Below are 15,245 nucleotides of genomic sequence, written 5' to 3'. Positions count from 1 at the left end.
GGCCGACCCTTTGTTCTCTTAGTGTAGCCACGTTGACCGCACCTCGTTCACTGCTGTCTTTTCCGTTGGCGTATCCGGGACAGCTAGCGTAGGCCCGCTTGTTAGGCCCGCCGGGACCCAGGCTCCACTGAAGTGCAGGGCGTCTTTGGCTTGCTCCATTTGATGGCGCCATTCCCAAGGCTCCGCCCTTTCCTGCCCTGCTCTGGCACTGACATGGATAACGCACGCTGAGGACGCTGAGTTGGGGGAACCAGGTAGGGTTTTGTAGGCAGGAGCTTTAGACCCGGGGAACATATTTGTCCTTAATGGAGTAAAGGCAAGCCTGCAGGTCCAGCGACGCACACTGTCTGGCAGCAGGTTTAGCCCTTGCTTGCACAACAAGAGCAGCTGTTAGGGAAAATGCTCAAGGGAGGCCTTCAGGCGGAGTATGGGCTGCTGTGACACCGTGGGGCAAGCGAAACAATGTTATCATTGTATGTCGAGGAGAACAGTAAATCGTGTATAACACGACTCCCGAGGGAATTACGAGAGCGGGCAGTTCATTTCTGCCTCACTCCTCGCTCTACACTTTGGGGTGGCGCACCCGCGAAGAGATGATGTCAGTTGAGGGGAAGGAAGCACTCTTCGTCAGGGAACAACAGTCCGTAAAAGCGCAGCGTGAAGACAGTTCGTGTTTCCACTTCTGTTATTTTCCTGGAGACGCGGTCCCTCGCAGCTCCGGCGGGTCTCGAACCGGCTGTGTGGCTGGCCTCGCATTCCTGATCCTGCCGCCTCTTCACGAACGCTGGGATTACAGACGCGTGCAGCCCTGCTCTACGAGGTAAAATGTTTACCTTCCCCTCACCACCCATCTCTCGTAGTTTGAACAAAACTTGTAGCAGCCTCCAGCCTCAAGCGTGGCCAGCCGTTACCGTGGAAACGCTTACGCAGCGAGGTCCGTTCGCTAGGTCTTCGGTTGCCGCTAAAGTGCGCCCGGGAACTGTTGGTTCCGCCCCGGCTGGGTAGCGTGCCTGCAGCTGCTGATGCGTTCCGCGTAGTCTTGATCCCTGCCGGACGCCGTCCCCCAGTCCTGTTTAGCTCCGCCCATCCCGCGGGCCCGCCTCTTCATCCCGCTCCGGAGGCCCCGCCCCTGCCGGGAGGCCCCGCCCCCGTGAATCAGCTGATCTCGCGCACCCGCGTTGCAGTCGGGCTCGCGCCGGGCGAGGAGCGCGGAGCTGCGGGAGCGTCAGGTGAGCCCGCGCGGGGCCGGGCGGTCCTTGGGTTCGGAGGCCGGTCGGCCGAGGTGCGGGAGCGCGCTGCGCTGGCCTGTGGGGACGGCGGCTGCCCGCGGAGGAGCCCCGGACTCGGCGGCGCGGCCCGGGTCCCACCCTCCCGGTCTGGCGCCGCTGCCGTGGTCCGGGCTGTGAGGCATTCCTTCGTGTCCCCCTCTTCCCGCCTCCACCCACGCTGCTTTCCGCCCATTCACTCGGGAGGGTTTCTTGAATGCCTGCACCCGGCGCCAAGCTGGCGAGCCGGGGAACCCTGCTGAGTGTCTAAGGTGGGTTTTTGCTCCAGGGTGCAAATCGCGGTAAAAAGCGGACGGGGGCTTTTGGTGGCTTGAGACAGCGTCTGCGGAAAATGGAGCGGACTTTGATGTTAGTAATTGGCAGTTCGACCAGATCCCCTAGTGTATGTAGCAAGTGATCCATCAAAGGAGAGAATGAGCATCGGGAAGACAGGAAAGAACGCAGGGGCGATCTTGAAGAAATGGTACTCGGGCTGGTGTTGGTCCTCCAGGCAACGCGGCTATTTTGCAGACAAGCAATTGCAGATTTGTAGAAGCGAGCTACGGTTTAGGACTTTTTTTTTGGCGACCAAAGAGGAAAAAAGCGCTGGTTGAATTGGGGTGGCCAAGAACAGCACTTTCTTTTTGATTTGGGGTGGAAAGGGGGAATAATTGACCGCTGGACCCACCTCGAGGTCCTTACTCTATTGCTCTTACATTTGTAACCGTTCTTTAAATAGCAGTCAGGGATAAACTTTGGTGATGTGGGTTTATTCTGAGTAGGTACAAAATGCAACAAAGCTGTAGGTCATACTTTTGTTTTTGTCCGTTTATCATACATGTATTAAGTAGTGAGATCGGAGAAAAATTTGCTCCTCCTTTTATATCTTTGATTCACCGACTCACTGTGTTAAGCCCAGTCTGGCCTGGAATTTCTGGAGTTCCTCCTGCCTCAGCATCCTGAGTTTTGGGATTACAGGTGGGCACTGCCGTACAAAGAATGAATTGTAATTTTTTAAAAGATTTATTTATTTATTAATTATTCTACCTGCATGTGTGCCTGCGCACCAGATCTCACTACAGATGGTTGTGAGCCACCATGTGGTTGCTGGGAATTGAACTCAGGACCTGTAGGTTAAAGCTGAACACTGTTGAGCCAGTGTTCTTAACCTCTGAGCCATCTCTCCAGCCCAAACTGTAATATTTTAACCTTAGTGATAGAAGCACAGAGGTTAAGAGTCTTAGGCTTTGGATCTAGAAATACCTTGAACACATTTTTCTTTGAGCCTCTTTGCCTCGGTTTCCTTATCTCTACACTAGGCTTCCTTGCTTTTAGTACCTTTACATGTATGGTTCATGTATCATTTATTACTGTGCCTGGACCATGGAAATGATCAATACATATTAACTCTTTATAGTTACTACTTTCTTTTAGTATATATGTTGTGACCTTTTGTTTTCTTTTTTAATGATTTATTTTTGTTTTATGTGCACTAGTGTTCTGCCTGCTTGTATGTCTGTGTGAGGGTGTCAGATCATCTGGAACTGGAGTTACAGACAGTTGTGAGCTGCCATGTGGGTGCTGGGATTGAACCCAGGTCTTCTGGAAGCCTGTGCTCTTTCTTATGTGCTGAGCCCTCTCTCCAGCCCCAGACCCTTTGTTTTCCAAGAGTAGAAAAGATAATATTTTGGTTATAACAGATTAAAGTGCTGGCATTAACAGAGCAGAAGAGAGACATATAAGAGGGGTTAGCAGACTCCTAACGAGGACAGACTACCCTGTCTACAGTCCCTGGCAGATAATAGGACCCTAATGTGGACACAAGCTTCTCTATTGACAGTCTCTGATAGAACAACTATACTTCATTTTAAGAAATCATTTTATGATTTGTATTTAGAAGAAAATTGATTTCAAGTTGATCTCTAGTAACTTTGGTATGTCATAAAGGCATTTTAATATGGAAAATCTGCTGAATAGCTACACCTAGTCAAAATGTATTCCTAAATTTTGGCCAGTATTGGCACATTTAGAGTTCATAGTTAAATAAGAAAATTCAAAGCTGTTTCATAATGTTAAAATTTGAGAACATGGGCCGGAGAGATGGCTCAGTGGGTTAAGGTACTTGTCACCAAGCCTGATGACTTCAGATCAGTTTCTGAAACCCGTGTGACAAAAGGACTGAGCTGTCTGCCATGAGCTGCCCTCTGACCTCCAGAGGCATCCATCTATGAACACATGCACAAAGGAATAAATAAATAAATGTAATAAATTTTTTTGAAAATTTGAAAACATAGTATTACTGAATAGGTCCTTTGGGAAGAAAACTTGAATAATATGCACAAACCACGTTTATTTTTGAGATAAGGTCTTGAATTCTCAGTTCTCCTGCTTCAGCATCTAGACTGCTGGGATTACAGGTGTATACACCATGCATCTCCCTACTGGGCAGCTGGACTATCTTTACTTCTGTAAGTAAAGGGTATGGTGAGAATATCGCTGGAGTTCTGATTTTAGTTTTTGTGTGATCAGATAGTTTAAAAACAAGCAGCAGCTGTTGCTCAGCTGGGGTCTTATGTAGCCCAGGCTCTCCTCAACTGTGTTCTAGAGTTGAGTAGTGGGGGCTGGCCTGAACTCTTGGACCTATTGCCTCCATCTCTGTAGTGTTGGTATTACATGCCTACAGCTGTCCGTGCCACCTTTCTTCTAACGGTATTTCTTAAAAAATGCCACCATCCTGTAAGAACCTTCTGTACTTCTTATTTCTTTTAAGAAAGTAGAGGTAATGTTTGAGGAAGGATGTTTTGTTCTGTGATAGGCTCTGTCCTGGTCTGCTCTCTCTTGCTTCGATAAACCCCATGATCTTTAAGAGCAATTTGGGGAGAAGAGGGTTTACATCATTCACACCACCCTATCACTTGAGGGAAGTTGGGGCAGGAATGCAAGCAGGAGCCTGGCGCTGGTGGTATTCTGTAAAAGGAATGTAGCATGGGTAGGTCTGTAATCCCAACATGCAGGAGGACTCAGAGTCAAGGCCAGGAGCCATGGGAGAGAGTTGCTTACTGACTTGATTTTAGGCTCGCCCTCAGCTACCTTTCCTCTACCTCCTGGGTGCACCTGTCCAGGGCTGACACCACCCACAAAACTCAACTGGTTTAAGGGCTCACTCAGTTGTTACCCTGGTTAGCCTGGAACTCTAGCTCCAGCTGGCCTCAGTCTCCCAAGGCTGGATTGCACTCGTGAACCACCATACCCTTGCTCAAGAAAAGATTTTTGTTTTGTTTTTTGTTGTTGTTTTTTGAGACAAGGTTTCTCTGTGTATTCCTGACTATTCTTTAGACCCTGCAGACCATGCTGGCCTTGAACTCAGATCCACCTGCCTCTTTCATCTCAAGTAATGGGATTAAAGGCGTGTGTCACCTTCAAGAAAAGATTTTAGTGGAGAACCAGACACCGGGTATTGAAAAAAAAAAAAAAGGGATGCATTAGTGAGTTCAAAGCCAGCTTGATCTACAGAGTGAGTTTCAGGGCAGTCTGGTCTACATCCTGAGTTCCAGGACAGCCTGGTCCACAGAGTGAACTGCAGGACAGCCAGAGCTACATAGTGAGACCCTGTCCCCAAAACAAACAGAAGAAGGAAGGAAAGAAAAAGAAAGAGAGAGAGAGAGAGAAGGAAGGAAGGAAAGAAAGAAAACAGCTTCTTAAACTGGGCACACTGTAATGTATGCTTGTAATCCTTAGAGACTGAGTTAGGAAGATTTCAAGTGGGAAAACAGCCAGGGCAACATAGTTCTCTAGGCCATCCTGAGTAACAACCCCATGTCAAAAACAAACAAAAAAACAAACAAACAGACTTCTCAAGAGGGTTGTGTTTAAGTATCTTAACTATATATATATATATATATATATATATATATATATATACATATATATATAATATGATATAACACACATATATATGATGTTGGTGGCTTTTGAAGTTACATTATTCAAAGGGTTTAAAATATTAATGCAGGCATGCCTGTAATCCCAGCATAGTGGCAGAAGGGTCAGGAGTTCAAGGTCATCCTTAACTATACGGTCCTAGTCTAGCCTGAGGCTACAAAAGATACTGTCTCAACTTCCCTGTCCCAAATTAAAAAAAAAAAAATAATAAGAAGAAACAATTTTTAATTAAGTAAACTCATTTCTATGTACTTTATTTCACAAACTTTTCTTTGGTAAATGAGATTATAAAGTGGTTTATGGTACATTGTATAGGTCAGCAGTTTGGTAATATAAAACAGTTAAAAGGATCCTTTCTGCAGGCACAAGGATGTCTAGACCCATGCTTTAAACATTTTTAAAAAATTACATTTATTTATTTATTTATTATTTTTGAAACAGGGCTTCTCTATGTAGCCTTGGCTGTCCTGGGTTCACTTTATAGACCAAGCTGGCCTTGAACTCACAAGGATCCACCTGCTTCTTTTTCCCTGAGTGCTGGGATTAAAGATGTATGCCACAGCTCCCAGTTTAAAATTACATTTATTTACGGTGTGTGCTGGTGTTTGCCAGTGCAAGTAGAGCTCAGAGGAGAACCTGCCAGAGTCTCTCTTCCACCATGCTCCGCAAGCACTCTGCCCAAGCTGCACTCTCATCTCCGAAGCTCCATTTTCCAGAGCCTCTTAGTACTGCCCAGGATTGTAGATCCTGCTCAGCCAAGCATGGATGGTCTCTGCCTACATGGACCCATAAAATCTTGGAGATTGGAGGATCATTTTTCAGGAGGAATTTGGAAGACAGGAAGTCATTACCTGAGATATCAAACTGTATAAGCAATAAAGCATTCCTACATTGTTATACCTATCCCAAATTAATTGTGTTAATTGAGACTTGGCAAGTGTGAGTTGAACAAGCAGTAGGGAAGGTAGGGGTGGCTGAGATGGCATAAGAGGCCACCTCTGACTCTGTTGCAGGCACTGAGGAGTGCTGGGAGCACCTGCCTGTGTCTGAGACCTAAACTTTAGCAGAATTACATTTACTATTGATTCCAACTGTATTAAAGACATTTTTCTTGGTAAGATTTTTTTTTAAAAGACAGTCTTGCTGTATAGTCAGTCCCATGACTTTGAACTCTTGATGCTCCTACCTCCCTCCACCTCCTCCCAAGTGTTGGGATCATAATCATAGTTAAGGGCAGCACACCTGGCTTGGATTTGTGTGTGTGTGTGTGTGTGTGTGTGTATGTGTGCGCGCGTGCGCCTATGTATGTGTGTGTGTATACATATGTGTGTATGAAGGATAAAGCTCAATATTCGCTGTTTTTCTCCATGCCTCTCTACCTTATCTATCTATCTATCTATCTATCTATCTATCTATCTATCTATCTATCTATCCATCCAATGGGTCTCTCATTTAATATGGAGCTCCCTATTGCAGCTAGCTGGCTAGCCAGTAAGCCCCAGGGATCCTCCTGTCTCACCCCCCAGAGCTGAGTTATGCTGCTGAGCTGGCCTCTGCATGGGTCTTGGGATCTGAGCTGAGGCCCCTGTTCCCATGCAGCGGGCATTTTACCTGTTGTGCAGTCTCCCCAGCCTGGTGTTCCGTTTTGTAGGAGACTTTTTTTTTTTTTAACTTCTAACTCTTTAACCTTAATGACCAAACAGTTCATTTTCTTAGTGATAAAAAGTGGCAGCTTTTAATGTCCGTCCTTAAGAAGCCCTTGGCAACCAGCCGCTGCAGTGCACGAGGCTGTTGCTCTTGGCGTTGTCCCATTCTCCCGTCTGGAGGCGTGACGCTGTGTTAGCTTATGCTTTTGTTTGATGTGTTTTGATTTTTCATATGGAGTCCAGGCTGGCCTAGCCCCATCTTGCTTCACCGTCCGTGTGCCGGGGCTGCAAGCATGCAGCACCATAAAAGTAATCATAACAGTAAACTATTGGGAACTTTTTTGAGTAGTTATATAATTCTTTTTAAGTTTATGCAGTTTTTTTTTTTTTTTTCCAATTCTTATAAGTAAGAGATGGGATTTTCGGGCAGTTCATTTTGCTTCCAGTGAGTTATACCCAGAGAGCTTAGCTTTAGTCTCTTTATGCCCACAAATTGACCGACTTGTCTCTCTCTTATTATCTAGTATTTGTAAATATTTTTTCTCTGGATCCAGATTCTAGTTCACATGACCCAGTGTTAAGATGTCGATGGTGGCCCTGGACAAATGACGGCGTCTGGCTAATGTTCACTACAGTATTAATTTTTCTTCCACCATCTAAATATTGAGCCAATTTTTCAACTTAAACATGGGACAGCTTTCTGAACAAACACGTGACAAGAGGATGATAAATTCTTTAAAATAGCAGTGAAATAGAACAATACAACTGTATATCAATAGGAAAATAGATAGTGCTTACCCGTGGGTAAAAAGTGAATGAACGAAGTCTACACTTACTGAAAGGACACTATATTGAGTGAAAGAAGCAAGGGTCAGAGGGTATTCACATATAGCAAGATATGTTTATGTTCCGTTTGAAAACAGCATGCTTACTTATATGTATATAGCTAATGAGTACATAAGCTATGAGTGAACATCAGCTGTATTTTTAGAGGGAGTGGGTAACTGCCTTCAGCTCCATGTGCAGCTTTCTTCTACTGTGAAATGGAGCTAACTGGGCACATGCCTCTAATACCAGCTCCTGGAAGGCTGAAATAGAACTGCAAGCTCAAGGCTACTCTGGGTTGTAGAGTAAAGCAAACTTGAAATATTTTATATGTTAAAAACCAGGTGGTAAGGACATAGGTCTGATTCTTATTTTTATGTATGGCTAATATGTTTTGTGAAACTGTGCTTTAAAATTATTTATTTACTTATTTTGGGCTTTCCTCCCCCCCCCCCCCCCATATTTTATTTTACCTTGTAGCTTTAAAGCAGTAGAGTCTGAACAGCTCTTCTGTCCCTGTGGGAAGACAGAAACGTGCAAGGGCAGCCCCTCTGAGCAGAGCTGTTCTGCGGAGAGGAAACAGACTCTGTGTCTTGGGAAGTATTTTCTCCAGGAAATGAGCGGTGAGCCCTGTTTAAACTGCAGAGGAGTCAGGATGCTAGAGATTCTCAGGAGAGTTGAACACAAAACCATCTTGAACTCTTAAAAGTGCCAGGAGCAAATTCATTCACAATGCCCTGAAAGGAATTTGAAGATAGACTGACTTAGAAAGTTACCAAGATTTTATGTGGTCATGAGGTCATTTGAGTTGGTTACATTGGATTTAGCAGGTCTAGGTTAAGAGCAACAAGCATTAAAGAGTTTGGTACAAGGAGAGGATCCAAGCCTGGCCACATTAGTTCAGGCCCCTCAACCCACATGGTGGAAGGAGAACTGACTCCCAGAATTTGTCTTCTGGTCTCCATATACTAAACACACACACACACACACACACACACACACACACACACACACACACACAAATAAATGTTTAAAAAGGTAGCAAAAATAAACTATAAGCTGAGTATTGGGATAACTGCCTGTAACTTCAGATCAAGAGCTGTGTCTTCCATTTAGGCTCTCCCACTTGTTTGTGTGGTTAGTGTGGCTACAGGCATCTAAGAAAAGTCATGCTTTCGACCTCCAGGAGCTTTCAGTGAGTCAAGACTTAGCAAGGGCGTTATCCTATCCAAAGTTATCAGCAGTAGGTAGCTTGCTAATGAAGGCTACTCCATTTATTACGAGCTGTAATTCACTGAGTTCCCCTCCTTTGGGTCAAGATTTAAAGGGTGTCTTGAGGAGAGGTTGGGATTTGAAGTGGCCTTGTCAGTTGGTTAGCATGTCAGTTCTTGCAGGTGAGTTTTCCTCAGCTTTGCATGCCTGATAAAGGTGTCAGTGGCTAGGTGTCTGGAAAGAAGTGGTTGTTGGCGTCTAAGATATTTGTAGTCAAATATTGGAGTCCAAGAGTGCCTTAATCCACATGTAAGCATAGTGACTAAGACTTCAAAAGCAAATAATTATTAAGTATTTTTCCTCTGTAAAATGCAAGATTTTTTTTTTTTTTTAAATACTGTATCCACAGTAGGGAGTTTGGTTTATTTCCTCATAACAAATTTTAACTAACTCAAACTTCAAAAAGAAAACCCTGGTCCAGTGTAGTGGCTCATATATGTAATCCTGGTACTTAACAAGGCTAAGGCAGGAGGATTTCAGAGTTCAAAGCAGCCTGGGCTACAGTGCTACAGGCTAAAGTTCTGTCCCCTAACTCCACCCCACCTGTGTAGACGAAAAGAAAGAAATTGTAGGTGGCTTCTTGAAAATCTAGTAATTTGTGTCTAAGTCACTAGTGCCATTAGTTTGTGAATTCCTTTCAGAGTTTAGGGTACACTTTGCCCCTTTGTTTTATTGCTTTCATGTTTCTAGTTTTTTGTTTTTGTTTTTGTTTTTTTGTTTTGTCTTTTTTTTTGTTTTTTGAAACAAAGTTAAGAGTCTTGTGTAGCCCAGGATGGCCTGTAACTTGCTATCACTGAGTCTGGTCTTGACTTTTGATCAACCTGTTTCCACCTTCCATTTGCTGGGATTAAAGGAGTGTGCTACCATGCCCAGTTTACCTTCGGTCTTAATGTGTGGTCATTTTTAAAACTTAAACTACATATATTATTTATTTGTGTATATGTTTTTTTATGTGTATGAGTGTGTATGTGCTTATGACATGGGGAGCATGTAGAAGATGGAGGACACATTTTAGGAGCCAGTTCTCTCTTTTCACCATGTGAGTCCTAGGGATTGAACTCAGGTTGTCAGGTTTGGTGGCAAGTTTACCAATCTAGCCTTCTCACTGGTCCTTTTCAGTTTTAATCACTAATTATCATTACTCTTAGAACTTTAATTATTGCTGTTATTTTAATCAAAATACCCTTTGCATGGCTTGGGATTGATTAAACACATGGCCTCGGACTTGTTAGACAAGTGTTCTACTTCTGAATTATATTCCTGCTTCCAAATACCCATTTTAAAGCAGTATGGAGAAAAGCAGCATGGTGTGCAGCACATTCTTATACTCTATACTCCCGGGCAGAGGTAAGACTTGCTTTTTCAGATGTGACGATAGCCCAGTCTACACAGCCAGTTCTAGGCCAGCGAGGGCTACAGAGTGAGGCTGTCTCCAAATACAGGTAGAGGAGAGGAGGGGGAGAAGATGAGGGGCAGAGGGCGAGAGAACAGTAGTTAGCTTTCTTTTGTCTCGAGGACACTGTTTTCTCCTTGGAGAGCTATCATATGAGAAAGATATACGGTAATACAGTGGACCTTGGCTGTAGGTGGATCACTTCAGCCCAAGAGTTTGGGGCTGGCCAGGGCAACATGTAAGACTTCATCTAACCACATACCCCACCCCCAAAAAAAACCAAGCACGTTGAAGAAGCTGAGTGATGTCTATAAGAAGTTAAGAGTTGGGAGATGTATGCTAAAAATTATAGTGATTTTTTTAGAGTACAGACTCAAAGTCCCTTATCTGGAACTTTTGAGATAGGTTTTAGAACTGAGATTTTTCTCTATGTATCATTCAGCGCCTCCCCTAGGGTCTGTGCCTGCCTGTGGTCATGCTGATATTTCTGCAGCAACAGGGGTGGAGCAGAATTCGCCTTGGAGGGATAAAACAACAATCCCTCATTGGCTCAGGTTGGATTTTACAGTTGGCTGAATTGAGGTCATATTGGATTTTTGCTGTGAAAAAAGAAAAAAAAATGGTAGCTTTCAGAACTTTTGGATTTCTGGTTCTGATATAATAGAATACAGGTGGTTCATAGTTCTTTTTAAAGACAGGATCTTGCATCATTAATCAAGCTGGCCTCAAACTCAAGGCAATCCTCCTGCCTTCGCTTCCCAAGTTGAGGGATTATAGGCACACACCCCAACGATTAGGACACTAGAGCATATTCTTTTGGACATTCCCAGATCCTGATACTGAAATAGCCTCTTTACTGTACACAGCCCATTCCCCCCACCCCCCCGCAAACCTGCAGCCAGTGCAGTCTAAACATGGGTCGCTGTGGTCAGAAGCATGGTCTGCTCCTAGTGTTAGTGTGTCATCTGAGGGCTAAGTCTTTGTACTGTGAAGGATTACAGCGTACAGAGCAGTATCTTCAGCCTTGGCTCATAGACCTTAACCAGAGGCATGGCTGTCTAGGTTGCCTGTGTTGTGGAGATCCTGTGGAAAGGCCTTGAAGGTAAAGTGCTGTTTATACAGTGTCTTTATCAGAGTTAGTTAATATGATACAGGCCAGCAGAGATACTGTTAGCAGCAGAAAAGCAACAGGGCACAGGGCTCCTGTCTCCACATAGCACAAGGACCTTAGACTTCACCCAGGGAGAACCATCTCTGAGGAGCCCACAGTTAGGCCATTTCTCCACTGTAAATGCTATGTGAGTGGAGAAGCAATTATAGAAACGTCAGAGAAACAACTTTGTGGTTTTTTGTTTTTTTTTTACTTAACCTTTTTTTACTGTGTTACTGCATAATTGAGAAGAGGTGTTAAAGGAGCTGGTGAACACCAGCCTTCACTACGTATGTGAGCTTTGGACTGCACTATTCTCCTTTAGCTGTCATTTCTTTCATTGTTCTGCTGGAGTTTCAGGCAGACATGTGCTCCTGACCAAAGTCAAATATGTTAAAGATATTGAAACAAAATGAAGCCAGGCGTGAGGGGTGCACACCTATAATTAGCTGAGGTAGGAGATCACAAGTTTGAGGGTAGTCTGAGCTGCATAGAAAGACCATATTGAGAAAGAAAGAAAGAAAGAAAGAAAGAAAGAAAGAAAGAAAGAAAGGAAGGAAGGAAGGAAGGAAGGAAGGAAGGAAGGAAGGAAGGAGAGAGAGAGAAAGAAAGAAAGAAAGAAAGAAAGAAAGAAAGAAAGAAAGAAAGAAAGGGAAATGTTTTTAAAAAAATATTAATGAAGAAAAATATCTCTAAAATAGAATTCCCCCTTCCACTTTTGAGGGGGAGAGAGGGTCACTTGTAGCCCAGGCTAGCCTCATATTCTTTGTAGCTGAGGCCGGCCTTGAATTTCCCTCTCTGCTCCAGCTTTCTGAGTGCTTGGATTACAGGCACGTGCCCATTTTTATGCACTGCAGTGGATAAAACCCAGGGCACTGTACCAGCTGAGCTACAACCCCAACCCTAGATGCTAGTTTTATACTGCTGTGCTGACACATTGCTCTAAACTCTAGTTGACAAGACAAATGTGCTGCTCTACAGTCCCATAGTCTAAACGTCTGTACAGGCTTCTATAGGCCAGAAAAGATTGTTCGCTTATCTTTTTCTGTAGGGTTTTAGAAGTAAATTTTTTTTTTCTTTTCAGCTGGTAGGTGCCACTCACTCTGTCCTTGGCCTTTGCGCATTTTGAGAGTGTAGCATCTCTTCCCTAGCTTCCATTATCACTTCTTTGAGTCCTTAAATTTTTTGTATGTTCTTTTAATTTACTTATTTGTGTGTGTGTGTGTGTGTGTGTGTGTGTGTGTGTGTGTGTAGTGACACACATGCACATGTCTGTTAGAGGACAATTCACAGGACTCCATTGTCTCCTTCCACTATGTGTGTCTTGGTCAAGTCAAACAGATTTGGCAGCAAACACCTTTACTCACTGAACCATCTTACCAGCCCAAGTTTTGTTTTGTTTTTGTTTTTTCCAAGAAGTGTGTGTTCATGTAAGTGCACATGCCTGCAGAGGCAAGAAGTGTCTGGTTCCCTGGAGCTGGAATTACAGGTGAGCTCCCTAGCATAGGTTCTGGGAAGTGAGCTTGTCCTGGGCAAGAGCAGTGCTTGCTCTTAACTGCAGGCTCACCTCACCAGCCTCCATTTTGTTTGGATATTTTTGCCTTTTTTATCCCTTCTTTTTTGAGAGTTTCTTACACTATAGCCCCAGTGTAGACTGGGGCTCACTGTTGTAGCCCAGGGTGACCTTGAACTCATGGCACTTCTGCCTCCACTTCCTGATAGCTGGGTTCTTAAGTGCCGTCACACCCATTTCCCAGCAATTTTGGTTGTCAGGCAGAAGGAAAAAATTCAGTCTTGATGTGAGGAGTCTATTTCAGGAAATGAGACCTAGCAGTATACTTCCAAGCCCTCTTAGAAGGGTCCTCTGGCTCCTGCTAGATGGTGTTGAGATGTAATCAGAAGTGCACTCCTTGACTTCTACAGATGAGCACCGAGGAAGCATTTCACTGCACACCACCAAGTGGACATCTTACCAGAGCTAGTTACATCACAAACAGTTAGTAGCAGTTAATAATTCCATTTATTAACCAGCATTAAGTTTATTAGGTTTACCTTCTGTTTATAGTACCTACCTTCCAACTTAGAATGATCCAAAACCATTCTAAATTAAGCACTTACAAAATAGAAAGTAATTTCCTCCGGATACACAGATGGGAAGCAGTGAGAACTCCAGGCAGCCTGGAACAAACAGATGGATCTAGATGGCCCTGCCAGTGTGGGTTGTTTGTTAGCAGTGACCATGCCATACCCTCTGCAGAGAATTATTATTTGGTTCCAGTATGATAAGGTCCACAGAAATAGGACTTTATTGCTTGTATTTTTTTAATGAATTTTGGTACCTTTAAAAATGTGAATTTTTAAATTGAAATGCATTCAACATTTCCTTTGCTTATTTGTTTTTCTTCTGTTTTTTTAAACATTGACTTTTTTGAACTAATGGGCATTTATTTTCATAATATAATTTTTTTTTTTTTAGCTCTTTCCCACTGAATGATTTTTGTTATTGTGTTTTGAGACAAGGGCTTATTGTATACCCAGGTTAGCCTTGAACTTTTTCTTTCTTTATTGCTAATTAATGCATTTATTGTGATAGTGTTCGTGTAGCTCAGGGTTGGCCTTGAACCCAAGATCATCTAGCCCTCACCCTCCAAGTGTTGGGATCACAGAGGTGTGCCACCACGTCCAGGCTTTGAATTTTCATTCTCCTGCCTCAGCTTCCTTAGAGCTGAAGTCATGTGCTACAGTGCCTAGGTTTTGGGTGAAGGATTTTATTTTATTATCCGGGGCGGGGGCAGGGGTTGCTGGGGAACTAACCCAGAGCTGAAGTGTGCTACCATTCAACTCCATCAACTACATTAAAATAAAACGGGAACTTAAGGCGCCAAAACAGTCTGAATGTGGAATTGCCCCGAGATACTTCAGCGTTTTTTTCCTGGTCTCTCCCATACTAGTTGAGCATATCTGTGTGTGTGTGTTGTCTTATGAAGTGTCTCAGAGCATGGAACTCCAGGAACAGGAGCGACCCATCGCATCTGCTTCAAGTGCACCGCTGGCATTTCAGCTGCTGCCGCCCGCCGCCCGCCCGCAGCAGCTGTGTTGGAAAGGAGCAGCGCTGAGCGCTGGGGAGCTTTCAGCCTGCGGCCAGGCCAGATAGTGCTACCTCCCCCAGCTGGCATGCTGGGCGTCACAGAGATGCTGAGGTGCTGGTTGGTTAGGGTGAAGGGCCTCTGCCTTACCGATACTCTCAGCCTGTCTAGATCAAATGGCAAGTGGTGGGCCTAGAAACAGCTCATTTAAAATCTATATTTCTTCTAGCTTTTCCAGGTTTGAAGACTGTTAGTTTTGAATTGAGATTGATTTGGGGAAAATTACCATGTAAATTCCAATAAATGGAAAATGTATTTTAATTAAACACAAAGTAATTTAGTAATAAAATTACTGAAAATTAAAATGACTTGGATGTGATACATTACTGAGATTTTAAAAAATCTTTTCCAGTTGGAATTTAAGTTTTTTTTTTTAAGATTTATTTATTTTACACATATGAATGTTCTGTTTTCGTGCACACCAGAAGAGGGAATCAGATGCCATTACAAATGGTTGTGAGCCACTATGTGGTTGCTGGGAATTGAACTCAGGGCTTCTGGAAGAACAGCCAGTGCTCTTAACCACTCTGCCATCTCTCCAGCCCGGAATTTAAGTTTTTAATGTGTCTCAGAAGTACTTAAAAAGTAACTTTAAACTGGAAGTTG

The 15,245-nt window shown here is 43.8% G+C and overlaps 1 protein-coding gene across 3 annotated transcripts in view; it reads left to right on the top strand.

The window, feature by feature from the left end:
* The first annotated feature begins 1,134 nt into the window (after positions 1 to 1,134).
* The window catches only part of Als2 (alsin Rho guanine nucleotide exchange factor ALS2), a 74,491-nt gene continuing 60,380 nt past the window's right edge, over positions 1,135 to 15,245 (top strand). For 2 of the 3 annotated variants that reach the window (XM_060368412.1, XM_021652163.2), the window contains exon 1: positions 1,135 to 1,229. The gene's annotated coding sequence lies outside the window, so the exon portion shown is untranslated. Of the gene's footprint in view, positions 1,230 to 1,270; positions 1,538 to 15,245 lie in introns of those variants that run through there. The other variant, XM_021652165.2, reaches the window with a different exon arrangement.

Source organism: Meriones unguiculatus, chromosome 15 (genome assembly GCF_030254825.1).
Source record: "Meriones unguiculatus strain TT.TT164.6M chromosome 15, Bangor_MerUng_6.1, whole genome shotgun sequence".
Taxonomy (NCBI): Eukaryota; Metazoa; Chordata; class Mammalia; order Rodentia; family Muridae; genus Meriones; species Meriones unguiculatus.
The sequence above is the reverse complement of the archived record's forward strand: the minus strand, read 5'-3'. Positions and strand labels throughout refer to the sequence as shown.